General features: G+C 40.0%; 1 long non-coding RNA gene across 4 annotated transcripts in view; it reads right to left on the bottom strand.

Annotated features, from left to right (window-relative positions):
- The window catches only part of LOC117573860 (uncharacterized), a 105,094-nt gene extending 94,485 nt beyond the window's left edge, over nucleotides 1–10,609 (bottom strand). For 3 of the 4 annotated variants that reach the window (XR_007955287.1, XR_004572720.2, XR_007955288.1), the window contains exon 1: nucleotides 10,497–10,597. This is a non-coding gene — a long non-coding RNA (uncharacterized LOC117573860). Of the gene's footprint in view, nucleotides 1–10,496 lie in introns of all 4 variants that reach the window. The other variant, XR_007955289.1, reaches the window with a different exon arrangement.
- Between the last annotated feature and the right edge of the window lie 12,972 nt (nucleotides 10,610–23,581).

The following is a 23,581-nucleotide window of genomic DNA, read 5'->3' as shown; positions in this document are numbered from 1 at the left end:
CAAATCCGCGACGCTTAGTTCTACTTTGAATATGTCCCTATGTGTGTGTGCGGGTGTGTGTGTGTGTGTGTAAGTGAGAGTGAGTGAACTGCTTTCAACCGCATTGCAGCTGGCATTGCATACTTTCAGGCGCAGCCAATACCCGCATATATGCAAATAGCGAGCGAACCAGAGATAGATATGTATACTAGACTAGAACACACGCAGCAGTCGATGCTGCGGGTCACATCAAACACTCACCACGAGCTATCGACAATGGGGCTGTTGCTGTGGCAGCATCTATTCAGCCTGGCAGCTAGCCAGTGAGGGGCCGCCCTGTTGTAGACGAGGGTCCAGTACCGTATCTATCCCATGGGCCATGAGATGCCGTTTTGATTTGCAGCTCACGCCGTCTAGCGTGTTGTTTACGCGGCGTATACGTGATGGCATTTCAAGTGCATCCCTTTAATTGTTAAACGCACTCGTCGTCCCCCCGCTGACAACTCAGCAGCCCACTCATTGCTGTAGCTATTGTCATTGCTGGATTCAGTCTATGTTGACAAAGTGGCCGGCAGCCTCCAACTGCCCCCGCCGCCCTTGCCACGACCCACACGTACACGCCTTGGCACTTAAGGGGATTTGCTTAATTGAAACGAATGCCGGGCGAGAGGACTGCAAAGGCGAAGAACAAGAAGAACGACCAATGCCAAAATGAAAATGTAAAGCGCACGTAAAGACAACAAGTCGTAGAGACACACAAGGGCATCTGCAGGAGAGGAGGCTAAAATAAAATGTCTAAAAAAAAATAAACAAAAAAATGCACTTGTGTGCTTCAAAGCGGCCAATGGAAAACAGCAATAGCAATAGCAACAGTCGAGTCGAGCCGAGACGAGTCGAGAGTCAAGCGCAGTGAGAACTTTGCCAATTGTTTCAAGTGTTACCTAATGCCAGAAGCTGTCAGTGTGTTATGTCTGGGTCTTATTTTTATCACAACATTCCGACTTCGTCCTCTTGCTGGGCCCCTGCCCAAAATCAGAGGACATGTGTGCGTGGGACAAAGACCAAAAGCGGCATTGGAAAGACTTAACAATATTGGTCCATTTGCTTAATTAGAAAGCTCTTATGGACCATCAAGGCCGTGTGCCGCTGAGATATACATCCTTAAATAGCCATCAAGGCACTTTTCATGATAAATGCCAGTCAGTCATAATTCATTAGCATCTGCAGAATGAGCGCTGCTCAGTTAATTATTGTAAGCAACGGCTTACATAAATAACAACACTTTTATAATAGATATTACAAATTTATCAGAATTGCGTGTTCAAAGAAAAGCCTCTTGTGTTGTCTATATATGGACAGACTTTACAAAAATTGTTTTGTTCTTCGATTTGACTCAAGTAACACTTAACCAATCTCTTAAGTTGAAATGCCAGAGAATTGGCATTATGACTAATTCAATGTAAATTAAAATGTCCTAAAAGTCAGTCAACCTTCAGTTAATATGATATGAGAACGCAAAGAAATACACCCAAAACAAAAGCACAGTCCTTAACGTTGAAGCAAGGCGAACAAACAAGTAAAAAGACAACAAGAGTGAAGAGTCAACTTGATGACTGAAAATTGAAATTGAAACTGTAAGACGAAACGAAGAATGAAAAAATCAAGGAAACCTGACTGACAGTTGGCTGCTTGGTGTAAGTGGGTTAGTCAGTCAGTCCACAGTGTACACACTGTACAGTGTTCAGCTGGTCAGCTGAATGCGAATGTGTGTGTGTGTGTGTGTGTGTGTGTATCTGAACCAAAGGCAAAGGTCGTTAATTAAATTACGAGCAACGGCAACCAAAAGCAACTTTGATCCCTTTTAACGTATACTATTGCTGTCCCGCTCGTTAACACATTTGTAACGTTGCCACCTACTATGTATATACTCATCTCGCTCGCTCTAGTCTATTTGGTTAGTCCGTGGAAGACTTGACTTGCGTTTGTAATTTGGTTGCTTTTCACTTTTCAAGAAAAGTTATTCGCCTTTTTTTCTGTTTTTTGCCTCTGCCTCTGCCTCCGCTGCTATGCTGGCTTTTCATTACTTTTGCGCTCGTCAGTTTGCAGTTTGTTGGTTTTTGTTTTAACTTCACCCAGGCAGCAGCGTTTCATTTATGACAAACAAACAAACTTTTCACAACTTCGACAAGTGACGTGTGGCCTAAGAAAAGTGCAAAGTGTAAGTGAAAATTTCGTTGGCAAAGTGAAAGTCAAACGGCATAAATAAACAGCACGAAAATGTCACTCATAGCAAAAGCTGCCAATGTTAATGCCAGCCCAAATGGGCAACTACAGAAACAAAGCCAAACTCAAAACTGAAAAGAAAATCGACATGGAAATGGAAATGTAAATGAAAATTACCATTCATTTGGTAATGTCAGATGTCCAACAATTTGTTTTAATTGCAACACTAATTAATAACTTGCAATCGTGTGCAGGTAACAATTTTTGTTGAAGCCATCTTTATTCACCTCCCTCCAAATTCACAATTTGCATAATTTGTGCGTCTGTTCTATTTTTAAACTCAACTCGCTTTGCATAAAATTAAAAGATATTTCATTTTTACAGCAATTAAACAGCCTACAAATAAGGCGTAAAGAAACAAAACAAAACTTGGCAAGAACTTTTGGCCTTCCCCCCTAAAATAAGAAGAAAGGAAATAAAGTATCATATGATACTTAGCTTATGAGACCCTAAATTTAATGACGCAGTTCTAAAATACTCTAGTACTTTGGCAAATGTTTTTTAATTGCCACAAACTTGGCTCATCAACTTGAAGAGCAACTGATTTGAGTAACTTAACTTTGCTGCTGCTGTGTGAATCTGCATATCTAAGATGTAACAGCAGCAAGCAACAAGCTGACTGAGGCAGTTGCCACAGGGCGTATGATTTACATTAATCCAACAAGAGCAGAGAAAGAGAACTGTGTAAAGTAGCAAAAGGCTCAAAAAGCAAAGCTGATTGCAGCATTAAATGGGATTGAACGAACTGGCCGGTGCGACGACCAGTTTTGCAAAAGGCCATTCCAACTGTCCCGGCAATATTCCCTCGATTTCCCCTTTCCCACTCCTATTTCACTTGACGTCGTATGATTCCCTCTCCATTACTCTGGCTGGCAGCCGCTGAGACACAGTCAGACAAAGTGCAAATCGAAGAGCATATTGCTCTCTGGCAAAGGCAGATGCCAAATGGACATTAACCACATGCACAGTTCTTTCAATTTGCTTCTTTTGCTTTGCTCCTCTCTCGCTCTTTTTATCTCCAGCTATACTCTGCCCGCTGGGCCAATGTCCTCAGTATTTTTGCTCGGCATTTTGGGAATAGCTGGACATATTTTAAGCTACCTATCAGTAAGTAATTTGTGAGTTATTTATTGTTGGCCAAAAGTTTTATTATACTACTTGTACAGCAGCATTCGATTCCTCATAAATAAGCAACAGAAATGCCTAAAACATTTCAGCAATTTATCTGAAATTACTTGCCCATTTAATTTACTATATTAGCTATCCATTTGATATTAAAAATTCCAATATATCCGTAGGATATTTACTAGTCATGATGCTCGTGTCGTGTGCCATTTACTTACACATTGGAAATGGCCACTTTTCAATTGGCGCTCATTAATTATGGCCAAAGTCGGCTTCTGGGCTCGATGTTCTCATTACTGGCAACATTTAAAGGATTTCCACTTTAAGCGGAATGGGCAAGCATGCCGTCGGTGCTGTCGGGAGACAAAAGAAATTTAAATAAAAAATGCTCATGCCAAACATATAAAAGGCACATAAATCGAAATCTGTCACAAAGAACATGCGCAGCCAATAAATTTTCTTATCTCAATAGCAACGACAAGCGTTAAGAAGGAGGGAGAAGCACAGAGGCAGGCGCCCAGAGGAAGGCGGTAAAATTGCAAGAGCAATGAGACAAGGTGGTTTGCAGAGGTAGAGTAGGAGGAGGGTGGAAGAGGGGAGAAGGGAAGCTGTTGCCACTGGCTGCAGTGGAACATGTTGCATATGCAATGTCATTGTATGTTTGTGTGTGTGTGTGTTCGTGTATTTTATGCCTTTCATCTGCTTCTGTGTTTTTGTTCGCTCTTGTTGCATTTGGCGCTGTCACATTGGCGCGTAAATTGAAATTATTGCAATGGCATGAACTGTGATTAATATATATTTTTTCTTGTTTTCTATAAGCTTGCCTGTTTGTCTCTTTTCAGAGATGCCAATAGTCTGCTATCAGCACGTTATGTATTGTCATAGTTATGTCATATAATTAGATGAAAAAGTAACATCAATAAAATTAGTAATTTGTAAACTTGAATAAACTTATCTTAACTTTACTTATTGAAAATTAAAGCCATTCAGTTGGAACGCATATGAACTATATGATATATTCTCGAATTTAAGAGATATTTTATGAATATCATTAATTAAATATTCGAATTATGATTACCATTTTTATCATCTCTATAATTATTGAATTATATTTCAAAATTTCCTGACAACTCTCTCACTCAGCTAATGCACAAATCTCATGCAATTGCTCAACTTTAATTCCTTTAATGATGCTCAAAATTTGATTTCCAAAATACAACAAAAGAAACGAAATTAAACACACTTTCAAATCCATAAATCACACATATAATTATGCAAATCTGAAGAAATATGGCATGGTAAAGTTGTAGGCTTCATCATTGCCACTCCAAACGGGGCCCGACTCCCAGAAAAGCATCCACATCCGCATATCCTAGCACATCCTTAGCACACCCACACTCTCTCGCTTATTCGTAAAACAGACAAAAGTGGAAAGTGGAAACTGAAACTCAACGAAAATTCAGGCACGTGTTTGGCTTGCAGAAATCTACATAAGCTGGCTGGCAGCCAATTTGGTAGAGGACTAACTAGCCAGTAAGTCAGACAGTTTTGGCCGTGCTCCTGCCAAGAAATGTGTAGCTAAACGTTTGGCTCGCTTCCCTATTAAAAGAATGAGAAAAAAAATACCAAAAAAATAGTCGGTTAAAAATCTGTTTTGCCAGCATTTGCATGGCATGCGTTGTACTCGTAGTTTTGTGGCCCATTTTGCATAACTTGGCATCTAACACACACACACACGCACACTCACACACGGCTTTGCATAGCACACATTTAGTTATTGGGATAGGAATATATATTTCAAGTTTTTGGTTCGTTGAGTTTCTGTGATTTTGACAGCCAGCCACAAGTGCTCGAGTCCCTCCCAAAAAAAAAAAAAAAAACGAAAAAAAAAATATTGAAATTGTAGAGGAGCAAAAAAAATATATGCATAAATTGTGATATATCCATGAAATAGAGGTGGTAAAAAAATAAAGAAGAAACGAAAAGCCTCTGCGTCGGCTGTCAGTTGGCATGAACGCAACGGAAAATACTATATTTAAGAATTTTTCAATGCATTAAAAGCTTTATTGTTGGACTGTAATGTGGTCAAGTGTGCATGGAAATTCATTCAACTGCTTTCTTATGGTTGTTGCTGCTGCTTTTGCTTTTGTTGTTTGTCTTCATCATCGCTTTGTTTATTACATTTGCATATTATTTATTATTTATTTACATTTGTATGTATATATATTTTTATGACTTCCTTTTGCGGCCACGCAACGCTCACTTCACTTCAACTTGCTGATGTTGTCAGGGTGCGCATATTGCTATGTGTGTGTGTGTGTATGTGTGCGTGCTTGCCATGCCCAAAAGCGAGCAAGGCACAAAAGAAGCACAGCAGCCGCCTTGCAGTGCTTATTTCATTAGCTATTCCCTAGAATTTTCATTTTTTTTTCGCCTTCCTTTTTTATGAAAGGACAACAAGGCGCAGCACAGAAAAAATATGCTATGCTACAACAACAGCAACGCAACAACAACAAATGGAAAAAAGTGGGAGCCGCATCGGAGGCAACGCTTTAACTACCGGAAATTTCTTTGTACTGCTTTTCATGCTCATTTGTAGGCGACCACGCCCTCCGCTCCGCTTCTCTAGCCACCGCTCTGGTTCCAACTTGTGTTTTCATCACCTTCCCCTTCATTCCTCCAGGGCATCCCCATCACCACATCGCCATCAGCTAGCAAAACACGCGCGCCCACACTCACGCCCGCCCAATTTTTCGCTGTTGACAATTTTGGCGGTTGTTGTGGCAACACGTGACTGGGATGCGTAGCAGCAACAGCAGCAGCAACAGTAGCAGCAGCAACAATAACCAGAGCAACATCAACAGAAAAAAAAAAGTTACTTCGAGTTAAGTTGAGACTGCGACTCGACTTGGTTACTTGTTCGCTGCCCATGAAGCAAATGCGAACAAATTACTTGCCCTCGTCCTCGTTCTCGTCCTGGAGATACTCTCGTCCTTGTACTTTAAACTGACTGCCATGGACCGTTGATCACATTGAAATCAGTTTCAAAATAATTCTCCGCTGAAATTCAATTTGTTATTTGTACATGCTGCTGCTGTTGTTACAACAAAAAAAAAAAAAAAAAAAAAAAAAAAAAAATAAGAAAAGAAAGGAAAAAAACATGTTGGAGCCATTAACGCTCCGATGGCTTTGTTTGTGATGTCTTTGCAGGAGACATTTTTATTTAGTCGTAAGTAAATTATATCATTAGACCTTATTATCCTCAATCAATGCAACAATGCCATCCACGCACATACTACCTAAGCAGGCATCTGAAGCTGCCTCAAAGGTGCAGTAAATTATGAAAATATTTGCTGTTGTGCGGCAAATACGTAATTGTTTGGAGTGCCACTTATCTTTGTCGATATAAAGTAAGGCAATTGAATTGAATTTCACCTTGAATTCAAGTCTTTGAATTCGAATTACTTTGAAAAGGCAAAACATTGCAATATTATTTTAATAAACCTTATAAAAATCAGTGATAGTAAAGTGTTGAATTCAAGCAAATTTTTAATATTGAAAAACTTAACTTATGTGCTTAGATTTAGTGATGATTTAAATATGCCTTCTTCACATTTAAGTTGTTTCAGTTGTTCGGTTTCAAATGCTAAAAAGAAGTCAAATGCAGGGTCATAGCTAGACAAGCTATCGCTAGATAAATCAAATGCAAAGAGGATACTTTGTGGGGTATTAGCCGACGAGTCTCTCACACTTGAGCGTCGCCTCAATTTATGATCTGCTGATGTCATTTTTTGGTTTAAAGCACAAATACCTACACCTATTTGACTATAAATTTCAGAGGCTATAAGCAGCTCGTGCAGCGTCTACACATGTCTATTGATCCTAAGTGTACAATAATTTTTGAACGTATTGGCCATATTTCTACTGTTCATCGCTGGCAAGTGATTGCCACCTGCTGTGAAGATGCCGTTGGAAATAGACGACGCGTCGGCACGAGCACGAATCGCGTCTAGACAGGAGTTAGACTTTTTTGTTGTTGTTGTTGTGTGCAAGATTTGTTCGATTTGCATTTTGTCAGCCAGGTTCGAGGCGTCCAATGAACCACAAGCTGTCCAAAAGTTCACATTCAAATATCAAAGCGGCTCCATTGAAGCCAATTGATGTGGCTGGCACTTAGTTAGCTGCACATAGTTGGCCACAAACAAATTGGCCAAACAGTTTTTGGTAAATATTGAGACAAAGCGGGGCTAAGACAGCGCCAATGTACGCATAATTTATGGCTTCAATTGTCTACGTCGACTCGACTAGTATTTGGTTGCTTTGGGGGAAGAACTTGCTTGGGCGCACAGATAACGAGCGACGTCAATTTTCGCTAATAAACTCAAGAAGGATTAATTTTGTGATTTATGAGACGTGACGAAGATGCCGACGGCAGACGAAACGAGCCAACGAGGATGACCACTGCGAATCCATTCGCTCTCCAGACTCGCTTAGTACATCGTCCTTCGTTTCGCTTACTAGTGGAAGGCTCTTAGCAACGGTAACTAGAAAAATGCTTCATATTTTTCAGCTGACAGTTTTACATTAATTTGGCAGGGGTATTAATTAATGTTGTCATAAATCTTTGAGTTAAGTTCGCTAGCATTTTAATTGTGCAAGTTATACAGTAATTTAATAAATGTATATTATTTTTATAGAAAAATAAATGACAAAATACAAAAACCAAATGAAATGATAAAATAATTCTAAAGTGAAATAGTTCAAGTGGAGACCAACAAAAAAGAATAACGAACCTCTACATCAGATAAAAAAGGCTTTTACTGACAATTAAATACTAGAACAATAATTATAACAAGTCATGTCAAGTTTTTTAATAAAATATTTGTAATTCAATAGCAAATGCTCTTAAAAGCATATTGCATCTTTTATATGTTCAAATGCAGCCATTGAAAACCACTTTTACCACACTGCAATAGGTAAACGTTCTTTAGTATTGGCAAAGATAACCCAACATAACATACGATTTATATATATATTTATTTAAGTTGAAGAATGGTTGTATGTGTTGAATGCTCGTAAAAGTGGATACAAAACAAGCTGTTAAAGCGGCTGTCAGGAGGAACTCGACCCGAATGCACTGCAAGTTGGAAAAAATCAAGGCCCCAAGCAGCTAAGGCCAGAGAGTTTTCATCTCTTCACCAAACTGCCTGCCACTTTTTGCCTTGCCTTGCCTTGACTATAAAAATTGTTTGCTGAGGCATTAAATTGAATGAAAATTTATGATCTTTTCATATTTACTTATGTGGTTCGCCCCATCCCCAGTTTCAGTTTCAGTTCCAGCTCCAGCTCCAGCGTGGGCCCCAGCATGAAAGGAGCTGCGTATACGGCCTCCGGCATAAACCTGTATGTGTTTGGATTCTGGGCCATTTGAAAAGGAAGCGTGTGGGTGCGTTGGTTTTTCACTGTACACAACTTGTGTCGCACATATTGAAGTGCAAAAGCGAAACAGCTTTAAAGTTGCAAATACAAATCAAACAAATTTGCCAAAGTCCACAGGCCATCAATCAAATGCAACAAACTTATATGCCAGATTGTATATACATATATACATACATTTCCAATAACTGACCTACCAGGCTACTATTATAACTGATGGCAGAGAGCAGTCAGCTGGCAATTTATCATGCCAAATGGCAAGCAAAGAGCTTCTCTCACTTTTTACACACAAAAAAAAAAAAGAAATAAACAAACAGACACTGAGTCGTTATCTGGTCAGCAGTTAGGCACATTGCTAATCATTGCCATTGTTGTTTTTTTTGCTTAACTTATTTGATTTTTTTTTGTTTTACAGGTGACAACACGATGGAATTCATGGAATGCGCTGCGAGCTGCCAGCACGTTCTACTATTCTCTTGTCTTAGTCCTTGGCCTTGCTCGGCGGTGGCTAAGAAAGATTAATGATCTGAACTGTTGCGGCAAAGCGAGCAGCATTAATAATGCCACAATATGCAAAATACGTGTACAATAAATATACTCGTAGCCAGTCAAGGCGAACATAATTTGTAGTTTGTCAACGGCTAAGCACAACAAAATGAAGAGAAGAGACCCCGAAGGGGACCTTGAAACTCCAATGCAAACAAATAGTAAAAACGTGTAGTTGAAAGTGCATTAGAACAGCTTTAAACTATATTCTCTTTAGCCACATTGATCTATCTGGTAATTGAATTTTGTCATAAAATCACTAAACATTTGATTTGAGGTCTGGTTCTTGTTATGTACCATCATGTATCTACATATTTAACACAGATTGCGGGTGAGTAAGTGCGTGAATGAGGAAGAAGACAGCAGGCAACAGGAGACGTATAATCTCACACTTGGCATATGGCAAGTGGGTCCATAACTCTCGGTGTTGTCATGTTGGACATGAAAGAACCTGTCCAGTTTGCCAGCCCGCATATTGTATGACTGCGCTGCGCTGCGCTGCGCTGCTCTGCTGTATTGTATGAATGAATTTTCGACGCCAGAAGCAGCAGCAGCAGAAAGAAGAGAGCAGAGAAGCAGTTTCAGTTGCAGCTTCAGCTTCAGCTTGAACACAGATTTTGGCCTGGTCCATGCATGTTCAGTTGTCAAAATACGTTTGTTGCATGTAACTCAATGTCGGTTTAGAGCTGCTGCTGCTGCTGCCCTGCTGCAGGGCACTGACTGAGGCAGCTGCTTTATGCACGCTCTGACACAAATGCACTGCGAACGCCCCTGCAACATGAAAGACAAGCGCAATGTCAAGCGAAATAATAGCGAAAGACATGATGCAACGATGACGGCGACGACGACGATGGCGACGAAGACGAACAACAACGACGACTAGGAAGAGTTGATGGTTGGTGGTGGCTGCAGCTGCTGTGGCTGAATAAAATGCCCCACAGTGATTTATTGTAGCACTCAGCGAGCTGGCGAATAAGTTGCCACTTTCAAGGCATCCACAATCCAACGCACCGGCAGCTTCATCATCAGCCGATGCGACACATCGTCATTATCGTCATCATTTCCGTTTCAGCACATTCAACAACTGACATATCATACGAATATCATAAATAATCAATTGAACTTACCAATTAAATATTGCAGAAGCATCAAACTTTAAGGCTCTTCCAATTATACTTCGAAAATTTCATAATAATTTCAATATTTAAATTACACAATCCCATGCTTCTTTCTTGTGGCGAATTTCACAATTTGCAATTTCTTGTGTGACCATATATTGCAATCGCAAAAACAATCATTTTAAGCGTGACCATCTCAATAACTATTATGCGTCACTTTACAACACTGTTGACAATCTTCGACCTACGATAGGTCTTCGATATTTTTGAAATTCCAATTGGATTTAAAGTATTATAAATCTTAAAAACTCAATATTTTCATCTACCAGTTTCGAAAGAAACATTTTTTTGGCAAATGTCCTGTCAGGCTGGCACTTATATTGCTGAACATTTATGCCTTCTGCTGTCTCTTGCACTTGGCGATTGCCTTTTTGCAGTGTCAGCCAAGAATTCCAGTCATGCAATATTAAAGTTTTGGCTATAGTTTTATTTGCATTTATTCAACATTTCGCTCATTTTTTATAAGCATTTTGCTGTATTAAAGTGCCCAACTTGCGTTAACGTTAAGTTTATCTTATCATTGTTTATTTTTCTTAATATCTGATTCAACAAATGGTATATAGAAGTTATATTTCTCATGGCATTTTATTGATTGGCTACCATAGCAATAATAAATGAAAGAATCAGAGAAAAGAACAGAAATGCATAGAAAAGCGATGCTAGTGCAGTTGCTTATTGCATTTGGCTTCAATGGAAAATTCCCCCGAGTGCTTGTGCTTGTGCTTTATTTTTCAGCTGTTCTTTATTTTGTTTTTTATTTTTTTTGTTATACTCTGTTTTACTTTCAGTTGCTTCATTCGGGCAATCAATTCGTTTTTTGTGTTGTCTCCATCCAGTCCTTTGTGTGCGCACGTCTTTCAAGTCTAATCAACAGCATTTCATCAGCGCAAAGTTTAATTAAAATAAATTACAACAACAGGCGAAAAAAATTCGCTTTTCGACGGCTACTGAAAAGGGTTTTTTGCACCAACCGACCAGACCAGACCAGAGCAGACCAGAGCGAGGGACCAGAGCAAAGTCGGAGGACAGGCTAAATGCCAGCTAATCATATTTTAGGACTTTACCCCCAGACCCCCCACACAAAAACAATGCCAAAAGAGAGAGGAGTGTGAGAGACTGAAATGAAGAAGACATCTTTAAGCTGCAGCCCGTCGGAATACTCTGTTATTAGCAATGTCATAATTTCATTACTGTCAACGGCCGCGATGTCGTCGCGACGGTCCTTGTTCTCGTTCTCATCCTCGTTCAGAGCCAGAAGAAGCCTGGAAGAACGGAGCCGAGCCGATGGCCTGAGTTTCCTCTCTAAATTACACACGCGTGGCAGGTCTATTTATTACCGTTAGCGGTAATCCTAAGCCACGACGGCAGTGTCTGAAACAAAAGCAATAAGCGGCTGATTAGATGACAGGCTTGTTAAGACTAACAGATACCCTGGTGTAGAGCCAGGCATTTTCACATCTAGTAATTTTATGTTAGGTAGAATAGTTAAGGAATTAAGTGTAGCTCCTCATAAATGTATGCTTTATAGAGCATATTCACTCTCTCACCTATCCACCTCCTCAGCTTGAGAATCTTCTTCCGTTAGGCGCATTGTCGAGCTCTCCTTTTTCAGCAGCGGCTGTCGCGTTTGTGTTTTTTTTTTTCACAGCCAATATATCATTATAATTTGCATTTCCAGCGTGGTTGGAAAATTGAGTAAGTAGCTCCCGAAGCCAGAAGCCAGAACCAGCAACAGTGACAGAACCGAAGAGGCTAGCAGAAAAGTTAAGCGCACAAAAAAAGTACAGGCTGTAGAGAAAAGCAGAAAATGTGAGAAAAAAAAAACGAAAGAAAGAAATTCCCTTTCGCTGGCAGCTGTTGCCTCACAAATGTCTCAAGTGGCAATCAAGGCGCTTCCATTCAAATTTACGTCGCAACAAATTACCAAGCATTTGTCAAGTTGTCACGCCCACCGCACCACAGCACCATCAGACCAACACCACCTTGACTCTGCGTGGCTCTGCTTTTTCCTCCTCCTAATCCACTAGTGTGAAAAATCTATGCTCGCTGCAAATGTGCCGCGAAATGTGTCAAGGAATAAGAGACAATGAGAGAGTGAGTGGGGAAAAAAAAGGGAGCAAAGCGCACGCACTTTGATAAATTTTTATGAAACGCCTCAGCCGAAAAGTGTTGACAGTCGACTAATGTGCTTATTTATATTAGCCAACACTGAATTAGTTCATTAGCGAAATAAATAAGTATAAGAAGCTGCGTCGCCTAATTAAATGAGTCGAGTACAGCAGCAGCAGCAGCAGCAGCAGGACTGACACTTCATCTCTGACATACATATGTTATTTATAAGCAGTTCGCATGAAAATTATATTATTGTCGAGGGCAGTTGCCTTCGTTTTCTGTTTGGGATGCTTCGTAGAGGACTCAGACTCATTGGGATCGCTTTCGCCTCATTACTTTCATAATCGTCGTACGCTTGGTCGATTAAACCTTTTGACCAGCTGCCAGAGTTCGCTTTTGTTGCTGAAAATTCAATTAATTTTCTGTTGAGCTGCCCCCAAAAACTCAACTCATCTCATCTCAGCAGTTGGCTTAGTTGAGCGCAGACCCCGGGACTCAACTTTGTTGCCTATAAGCAAATTTTAATTGCAAATATTTTCGAAAAACTGCGTAAGAGCAAACGCAACAACAATGTTGCCAATTCTGTGGTTGTGGCAAAACTATTGCGTGAACAGCACTCAACACCCGGCACTTGCCACTTTTAAGGGTTGCGAGTTTTTGGGTTTGGGTTTTGCCTTCGTCTTCGTCTTGGGTTCTTTTTCGGCACCGGGTTCACCTCTGAGGTGAGTGCGGGAGTGCAGAGGGAGAACCGCAAGAAATAATAAAGAAAAGCCAAGACGTGGGCAACAATATTGCAGCAGAAGAACCTTACTGGCCAAACAAACGGTAATTTCTCACCTATTTATGGGCGTAATAAACGTTTATGATGATGCCCTGGTACCCCCTTTCCACTTTTCACAACACTTCCTCTCATATGCCAGCCAGTTGTTACCGCTCTGCACTTGGCTGACAGCTAGACAGCACACACGGCCAGTGTTAGATTATGCCTCTGTGTGGGTGGCACAACAACAATGTTGGCCAAACACTAAACTTTAAACATTGCGCCACACACAGATGGTGAAATTCCGTTTACCTTACACCAAGACTCACAATATTTTTCGGGGCTTTCGAGGTGCCAAATGATAAAAGGTCAATAATGTGTGTAAAGCTGACCGAAATACGACGTAGTTTAGCAACTTTTCACTTGAACTTTGGCTGTCGCTCAACAAAATATGTTGTGCTATGAACAAGTTGAAACTATTTCCTGAAAGGTTGCTTAAATGTCGACAAAATGTTTGACGCAATAGCTGACGGATGGTGGGATAGATGGACATTACAAATTTAAATTGTATAAATATATAGTTCAACTATTTTATAATGTTAATCAATAGCTGTGACATTAATTTAGTGTATTGATTTTGTGTGCTCACTAAGAAAAGGGTTGGTTAGGTTAAACAAAATGTTTATAATTTCTGTATTGACAACAAAAACCGAACAACTTCATTAATTCTGAAAAGTAATATATTGAAGTAATATTAATATTGCAAATTTGAAGACAATGGTAAAGCATGGTTTCGAATGCAATTATAACAAACCGCTTTAATGCAAATCACATTTCAAATTTCCATTGGAATGCAATGCAGTTGGCATAAGCTCGAGAAGTCTGTGTATTTATCTAAGGCCATATCAGTTATTACAAGTAGTTGCCACACACACGCACATATTCACACCCGGTGGATGCAAACACGAGTGTGCACAAGATATATACGAAATACATTTAACGTTGCACAGTAATATTGCAATGTGGACAAACTTCAACAACATCAAAATTTGCCTAACCGCTGACTAATAAACATTTGACTTTGCTCTCGGTCAACGGCAACAATAATGTCAACAACTGCAATAACTACAACATCAATTGGTTTTGAGAAAAGTATCCAAGCTGCAGTAAGCATCACACACTCTTAGAGTATGGTATGATTTGTGGTAAGTGCAGGCATTTTGCAAGAGAGACGACACAAACAAACTTTAATTAATTAAAATTCATTGCCTGAGAGAGGCAGGTAAGGAGAAGGGAAAGGTACGACGTCTGGCATACAAATCACAACATTCAAATGGCATATTAACTTACTTAGATAAGCACAAGCAGTTGCCAGGATATGCTGGATATGAAGGATATGCTCGCATGTGTCTAGGCAACAGCGTTAAGTAGGTTCAACTATGTTTGGGCTGCAATTGTTGGTTTATGCATTGATGGGCCTCTCATATTGTCTGTGCTGAACACAAGTAAGAAGGACATACACAGACACATACACACAAACACACACACACACACACACACTCACATCGAAGTGGACGACCTACCGAATGGATAACTAATATTTGGCCAACTGACGACAGGACAACAACACGAACTGGGCAAGGCAAACACAGCAGCAACAACAACAACAACAACACTCTATGCCATCTGTGTATCTTTGGTCCTTTGAAGACTGACAAGCCTACAGCTACAGCTACCACTAGTTGTAGTAGTTGATTATTTGGTTTGTATTAACTTAGCCAGTTTACCAGTGCTTGACCCAACATCTGGGCATAAATATTTTTCGATTGCCAGCCTAATTATGTATCTAATGGCTTCTCGTTACAAATATCTATCTCCTAGCCTCAGTCTCGATGTTCAATATTCTCGATATTCAAATCACAATCATGGCAATTTTAATCAAATCTGTTTAACAGCTATCAAATGTTGAATGGAAATTTGTTCAATACTATTTCTCATGCTCGTTCTGTTCCGATTCAAATATCAATTTCAACAATTCAACAGCAATTTGAGAGTGCGATAACATGCCACATTAACTTCTATACACCTTCGCAAGGTATAACGACTTGCGCATTAAATATGTAACACATTAAAATAGGAACAGCTTCTGATATCATCACGCTATTGTTTAGTGCATTTCAAATTCGTCAATCAGAATATTTAGGTGAGGGCATTTCCCTTGGTTTTATGTGCCATTTACATTGAGCATTTATTATCATTTCGTTGACCCAAATACCGATATCCACAATACGAAAACTAATTGAAATAGTCTAAAAATTGTTTTATTTCAACACTAATTTGGGTTAAATTTTAATGATGATTTGCCGAAACCTTTTTGGAGTTGTATGAATGTGTGTGTGTTGACTCTGTTGATTTTCCAGTCCAACAAGTAAACAAAACAGATTTGAGTATTTGTGTGTGTGTGAGTGTGTTTGTGATTTTTGGCAAAATTTATAATTATTCATGCAGCTGTTTTTGGTTCCCACACACAATTAATCACGGGCTCAGCAAATCTTTTGGGTCTTTGCCACCCATAAAACTATAAAGAAAAAAATATATAAAAGTCGAGAACTTCTAACTTACGAGTAGATTGCTCGACACTTTCACATTACGCCCAGATTTCTTCACTCCTCTTTCCCCGTCCTCAGAGAAATATAAATTGTGGCAGGCAAAAGGTTGTTAGACTGTGGTTAGTCTAGGCATGGTGCTACATTTATGAGCCATGTGCGACAACTGTCGAAAATGCCAACAGGCGACGTGCCTCGCACCCAAGTCAAGTCAACGCTTGACATTTGATTGAAAACTTTGACTTTGCTGCATGTGGCAGCCTTCTCTCTAAAAGGATGGCTAAAAAATGCGAGGCAGGTTGCCATCCTCCTCAGGTTGTCAGGTTGTTGTTGGCAAAAAAGCAAGTACCAAGAGAGAGAGCATCACTCGGTTTTGCGGTTGTGTGAGAAAACTTGTCAAAGTCTCGAGTTTTGTGGCATTGGCAGCAACATTTGAGTGTGCACGTGTGTATAAGTGTGTATGTGTGTAGTACTTTGGTTAGTTTTTTTTATTAAAAATGCTTCTGTTTTATGACAAATTCTGCACAAAAAATAAAAGCAAGCAAGCAACATAAAAGAAAAAACTAATGAAAGTTTCCACTCTTAAAGTTAAGAAGAGTTTCTGAAGTGATTTCAAGTAAAGCTGTTATCAGATAGAATATATATAATATTATACCTTTTATGATTAAAGTAAACATCACAAGACCTAACAATTAATAACAAGATAAACAGTATTAACCTGAACCTGAATTGTGCAGTTCAAAAACCGAAATTAATAGCATATCAATTAGCGAATGCAATAAATCTTCCATTGTCCTACAATTTGATAAATACACAAATGCATTTCATATGTGTGTGTGAGCGTGTTTTGATTGGATTAAACAAAAGAGGTTGCAACAGTATTAAGTGTTATAAAAGGCATTCCACAATTTGTGTCAGCGACTTTAATCAAGTTGATTAAAGCGAACAAAAGGGACATGCAGATGAATTACATATTAAAAATGATTACAACAAAATTGTGTAATTACAATAAATGCGACATTTAACTGCCATGCTTATCGAGGCGCAATTACAATGACAACGATGTGCTCAGCAGCATCAGCATCAGCAACAGGAGCAGCAACAGCAACAGCAACAACAACAACATCAGAATGAGAGACGACATTGGTTGGCCAAGCGATTCGCATTAATGCGCATAAATATGAAATCATGCGTTAAGATCAACAATTCAACAATTAAAACTTAATTGCATTAACATGAAATGTGCATCATCAACAATGGAAGAGAACTATGCCACACGCATGCACACACACTCACTCACACTCACTCGCTACCCGAATCCGATCCATCGTCCAGTTCCAGAGCTCAGTTCCAGAGCAATCACTTGCGAAAAATTATGCGATAAGCTGGCGGCCAGACACTTGCAAAGAATTTTCAATTATGCAGCGAATGGAATAAATTGCCAGTCTGTTCGGAGTAGTTGTGCCCTGTCATAAAGGATATCTTGGTGAACACACCTTTATAGCAGCGTGGCAGCGAACAGAGGCGGAGGCGAAGGCGAAGGCAGTGGCAGCGCTGCTCTATTAGTTTAATTTATATAAAATTGTTTTGTGCAGCATTAAAGTCATAAAAAAGTTTGGCTCAAAAGGTAACACACACATACTAGGGGTATATATTAAAAGGGATCAGGGATACAATACACAGCTCCGCACACACACACAAACACACATGGAGTATGCGCTATAAAATTGTGAGGTTATACTCGTAAAATTCACCCTCCGCCCCATAACACGCCCCCTAAAGGTAAGTTAAGAAAAGCATCGCATCGCAGCGCTGCGCAGCTGACGTCGCTGACGGCGTCGCCAACCTCAAAATGCTTAAATGGCTTTTTTGTTACACGTAGCAAAATACTTTGTTGTCTGTATACGCTTGTATGTGTGTGTGTGTGTGTGTGTGTAAGTAAGTGTGTGCGGTAGTGTGCTGGTGATTGTGTTGGTAGCAGCGGGACATCAGGCCAGCGGGGCAGTGGGCCAAGGCGGAGGAGCCTTTCTACGTTTGCGTTTGGCATTGGCGTGCTGGTGTGAATTTATATTACAAACTATTACTGTCAAAAAACACGTTTACATAGCACAAATACACACACTCACCCACACACACTAATACTGCCTCACATGCCAGACAGTCATGTGCGGCGCCCCCTCGGGACAGTCTCCAAGCCGATGCCCCAACTCCGTGCCACTGGCAGAGGCAGCTTGTGGCTAGAGCTAGAGTTGAGGTCGGGGTTGGGTGTACTTGTAGAAGGTTGTGGCATCTTGGCGTTTGCAGCACACACAACAACAAGTAAAAACGCTGAAACTGTCAATAAAATCGACTACAACTTATCCTGCGGTGGATTAGAAATTACTTGCAAATTGTTGTTATTTTCGGACAAACATTGAATTCTATGTTGAATCAAATAAAAATTATGCAATCAAATAATATATACATATTTTTTAAATGCTAACAATGCAGATAGAATTACAAGTAAAATTAAATGTATTTTTAGTGCTAAACACATTATATTGAATTATGCTATATTCATAAATTTAAATATTTGTTAAACATAGAAGATAATAATAGTAATAACAATTATTATTAAATTAATTTAAATTCTATGTGTTAAATTTGATTACGAAAAAAATTAATACACAAAATAAAAATATTTCAGATTCTTTTTATTCACACATGTTTTTGTTGTTGGAAACTTTTATTTATTGCCTCTTTATTTTGTAAATTTGTGGTAAGAATTTTATTAATATTCTTAAGCTATACCATTCCGAAATTTGATTGAGTTTTAAATTATTACCCACACAAATTCTTAAGCTAAATTATCTTGCATTTCAAAACTCAATTCTGATCATTTTACTTTAATTTATCTACACTTTGGCATACCCCATGATAGCTTTTGTCATGTACAGGGTATAGAAATTGCTTTGCTGACACAGTTTGTGGCAATGGCTCTGAGCTTTGGCATTAGGCAATGTGGACGTGGCTGCTACAAGGTGTTAACGGGCGGCCTTATGGACTTGTCCGTAAGCTCCAGTCTAAGACTGTTTGTCACTCACCCTGCCGAACTTCAGCACTCCTCCTCTCTCTCTCTGGCACTCTTTCTTTGCCTCTTTCGCACTCCTCCTTCGCTGATATAGTTGGGCCAGCAGCTTGCGCTGCTCTCAGACGTCGCATCAGCATTAGTTTTAATGCGTCTTCTCGCTGGGGGCAACAAACTGCGCACCAGATGCACACATACACTACGCTAGAACAATGCTCATCTCATTTCACCTCGTTCGGTTTGAGTTGGAGCATGGCTTTTAAGCCTACTTACTATATATGCCACGCCTACGACGACCAGCTTGTGGGCAGTAATAATTTACATAAATTTCATTAGCACAGTTTGCAATCTGCATACGGCTCAGCATTCCATTCATTGTTGTGTTGGATGAGTGTGTTGGGTGTGCGTGTGTGTGAGTGTCTGTGTGTGCGTGTGTGTGAATATAAAATTTCATTTAATTTGCAAGTTGTTTAATTTATTGCATGTTTACAATTTGCAATTTGTACAATTCGATTTAAAATAACAACCAGAGCAATGAAGGCAACAAAAACACAAAAAAAAAAAGAAAACAGAGAGACAGAGAGGAGAACGCACGACAAAGTTGCTAAATGAAATTAAATGTGAAACAGAATTTCAGTCTGGCCAAAAACATGGCAGGCTTAAATGTATTTTGTGTTATTGTTGCTGTTGTCGTTGTTGTTGTTGTTGTTGCCGTGTTGCGTGTCAACGCTCAACGCTTTCACTTAACTGTCTGTGTCATTTGGGGTCACGCCCCCATTTCCCTCATTTCGCATTTACCAATGCCTTTGCCTCTGGTTTGTCTACCAAACAACTCCCCCCAGTCTCTTTGACTGCGACCTCAGATTACGTAGGCAAAACCCATACACATACACTTTAACTAGTTTGTCTGTTTGCTTCGCTTGTTTGACTCCTGCGTTGCCCAGCGTTTGTCCTTCTCCCTTCCCAAGCCCCAACACCTTGTCGCATGCAATTTTTGTGCATGTCCTCTTTATGGTAGCAACAAAATGTATTTACCTCATATTTAATTAAATTGCCAACGCAACTGAAATTTCAATGCTTTATTTGCATAGTTAAGTATTTGAGTGCGCATTTTGTGCTCTATGCACGCTACCCGAAAAGCCGCTTTCAGCAAATTCTCCGCATGCTTTCGACTTTTTCAAGTATTTGTTTCACAAACCCATCAGCAATTTATTCTTTGTTTTTGTCATATATATTTCACCAAAGTAATTATCAATGTAACTTTTAGTTTGTAGCACATTTTTGCTAACTCTAAAGCCGAATTATTTTAGTTTTAGTTTCGCATTATGGTTTTTGTAAATTATCGTTTGTTTTTGCTACACTTGTTTTGCAATATTTATGGTATTGTTATCCCTACAAAATGGTCATAAATTCAAAATGTTCCAACTGAAGGAGAAACAAGCAAATAATAATAAAACTTAATAAACAAAATGGGGACGAAAAGAAAAAAACAGCAGTGAAAAATGGACAGAAGTGACACATTGAAAAATTCATTGGATTCTTTTTAATGCGGCTGCAAACTAAGCAAATAAACCAAGAAATTCCATCTCATCGTAATTTGGCTAATTTAACGGCACATTCAGCACACAAATAGCTGCCAATCATGACCCACAGCAGCCCTTTCTCTCTTAATTTACTTCATTTTCCCGCTCTCTCCTTTCCGCTCTCGACTCTAACATACGCATAAATTGGACCCAGAGAGTTGTTCTTGTGTGTTGCTTTCTGTGTGAACTTTGGCATTGCTTGCTCAAAAATTTATGTGCACGTATACGTAATTTATTTATTAACCCCTTGAACGTTGAGTCAAAGTCGGAGTTTCAAGTCACAATGGGTGGGAAAGGGGCTGCTGGATATTTTAACCAGAGAAAGAGAGCAAACATGACAGAGGCCCAAAAATGTTTTTCTGCCTGCCACAGCATCTTGGCAAATTTACACGAATGAAATAAATTTAAATTAGTTTTAACACATTAAGCGTAAAAAGGCAGGCCCTAAAAGTCAGAAATCGACATTGTGCTTGTTCCCGTTTGTTACATTTGTGTTGCTCCCTCTGTCGTTATCTGTGCTCTCTGTCTCTGTCTTTCTTCCTCTCCCTCTCTCTCGCACGCTGCTCATATGAAAAAGAGGGGAAGAGGAGGAAACGCTGTAAAACTGTTGAAACATACGCAAACATAAACTTTAATGAATTTTAGCAAATCCAAACGCACACACACAACGACATCGTTGCCTACACACATGTGTGTATGTGTGTGTGTGTGTGTGGGTGTGCGTTGCTTTTGTTGTGCTCACGCGGCGCGTATGAAGTTATTTTGTTAACCTTTCGCCGCCATTTTGTTGCCATAGAGCTGCCAAATATTTGCATGAGCGCGAAGAAAAAACACACGTTTCTACCAAAAACATTTTAGTTTGGTGAGAAAATTAAACGCGAACTCGCACACACACACACACACACACACTCACACACAAGCTGGACAGTTATATTTTTCGGGTTGCCGTTGACTGCAACTTTTTGGCACTTCACTGCCGACGGCAACAGCGACAGCGACAGCGACGTTGACGTCGTTGCCAGGCCTCTTCAAAGTTGTAAGCCGCAGCGTCAGAGGTAGGCAACAACTTTCTCCGGGTAGAGGCGTGGCCGGAATGCCTGTGGATGGGCGGCTTGGGTAACGCCCTCACATTACGCATAAATTTTGCACTTTACAAATTTGCCACGCACACGTTTGCGGCATTTTGTGTTACATTTACACAACGTGTATGTTTGTGTGTGTGTGTGCGTGTGAGTGGGGCCCACACATCAAGCAGAAGAGGCTGAGATGGCAGGTGTGTGGTTGGTGGGTGGAGGGGGATCTGCGGACAACTACTATACTATACTGTACATATGTAAAACGTGCGCCATTTGTCACAATACAATCGCACAGGGTGACAGCGAACAAAGTTTGCCATGTGTCTGTGTCTGTGTGTGAGTCTTACATGCCATTAAAACAAGGCAAATCGAAAGGAGAATGATATTTCTATCTAGCAGTTAGTTTTCCCTTTCTAAGTTGAGTTTGTTCCCAAATGCTTTAAGTTTGATTTAAGTCTAGTTTTTACTCAGTACACTATTTACTTTATTAGATCAGGCAGCGCACCTCATTAACCCCTTGAAGTCTTTAAGCGTGGAAGTAAACTCATAGATATTACCTTCTAAGTTATTGTATTACCCAAAAAACATTGTTAGTTTTTGGCAACGAAAATTACTTAAATATGCATAATAGTCGAGTAAGGCAAACAGCAAACATAATAAGACCCTAATAACGCAGCAAGTACTCGGGAAAAGTTTATAACAACTCTCTAGCACAGTTTTCTATCTATACTAAAAACTTACTCCAACCCCAAATGGAAGACAGACACACAGACAGACAGACATATACACCTACATATAAACGTGTAGAGACGTCTCACCTCAGTTTTAGTGTTTTGGGGGCGCAGTTAAAATGTTGGCCTAATGCCCGTAAACAAATTAGAAACCAAGGCCCACTTTCCCCACCGCCGCCAATGCGGCGTATGCGTAATGTGAGAGCGTGTGTTGTTAGTGCTTGTAAACTTGCCGCGCTGTCAAAATGTCAAAATTCGCCTGGGTGGCCCGGAGCTGCTGCTTCTGACACCGACGCACAGAGCTGCAAACGCCGAGCAACGAGTAGAGAGCAGCGAGCACCGAACACTGAAACACGGCGCACGAGGAGCTAAAAAATTAAGCGAAAGTGTAATTGGGCGTCGCTGGGTTAATAGAGGTTGCAACGCGTTTTTCAACGCCCGCCACTTAGTTTTAATTAGTGGGTTACCTTTTTCCTCCCACTTCATCTCGCACACACACACTCACAGTCCATGGCGACCCATAACAAGATATAACGCAAAACGGTAACGCGGCTACCAGATTATAAAAGTTAAAGCAGTGCTGCCTGATTGGAATTGAGAGCGAGAGAGTAAGAGAGGGGAGAAGTCCTCCATTATCCATAAATAATAAGTGCAAGCCAGCAAAGCGGGGTCAAAAGTAATCAATTGCCCAATAACCCCGAAATGCAATTGCACAATTAATTTATTATTAGCTGCGCTTGTGTTAGATGCCATGCCAGCAGACTCGCCTCCTCCTCTCTCCGTCTCTCTCTTTATTCCCCACTCACACTTTTTGGTGCTGTGTTAAAGTGAATTATTGCCCTTTGTCGCCGGGTGCCCGATGCATTTTACTGGTGCGACCTAATTGGAAAAGTGTTGCGGCATTTGGCGGCTTAAAAATGTGCAGCTGACGCAGGCGCTGAAATAATAAGCGGCACTTCATCAATTTATTGGGTGCAATGCGCTATTTATTGGCATTTGATGCAGAAATACTTAATATGATAGATATAAACAAGAAGCTGCATTGATTTAATTAATAGCTTAGAAAATTGCTAAAATTCTCTTTCAACTATTTATGGAA

This window comes from Drosophila albomicans, chromosome 2R, assembly GCF_009650485.2.
Source record: "Drosophila albomicans strain 15112-1751.03 chromosome 2R, ASM965048v2, whole genome shotgun sequence".
In the NCBI taxonomy this organism is placed as follows: domain Eukaryota; kingdom Metazoa; phylum Arthropoda; class Insecta; order Diptera; family Drosophilidae; genus Drosophila; species Drosophila albomicans.
This window is presented reverse-complemented; position numbering and strand designations above follow the sequence as displayed.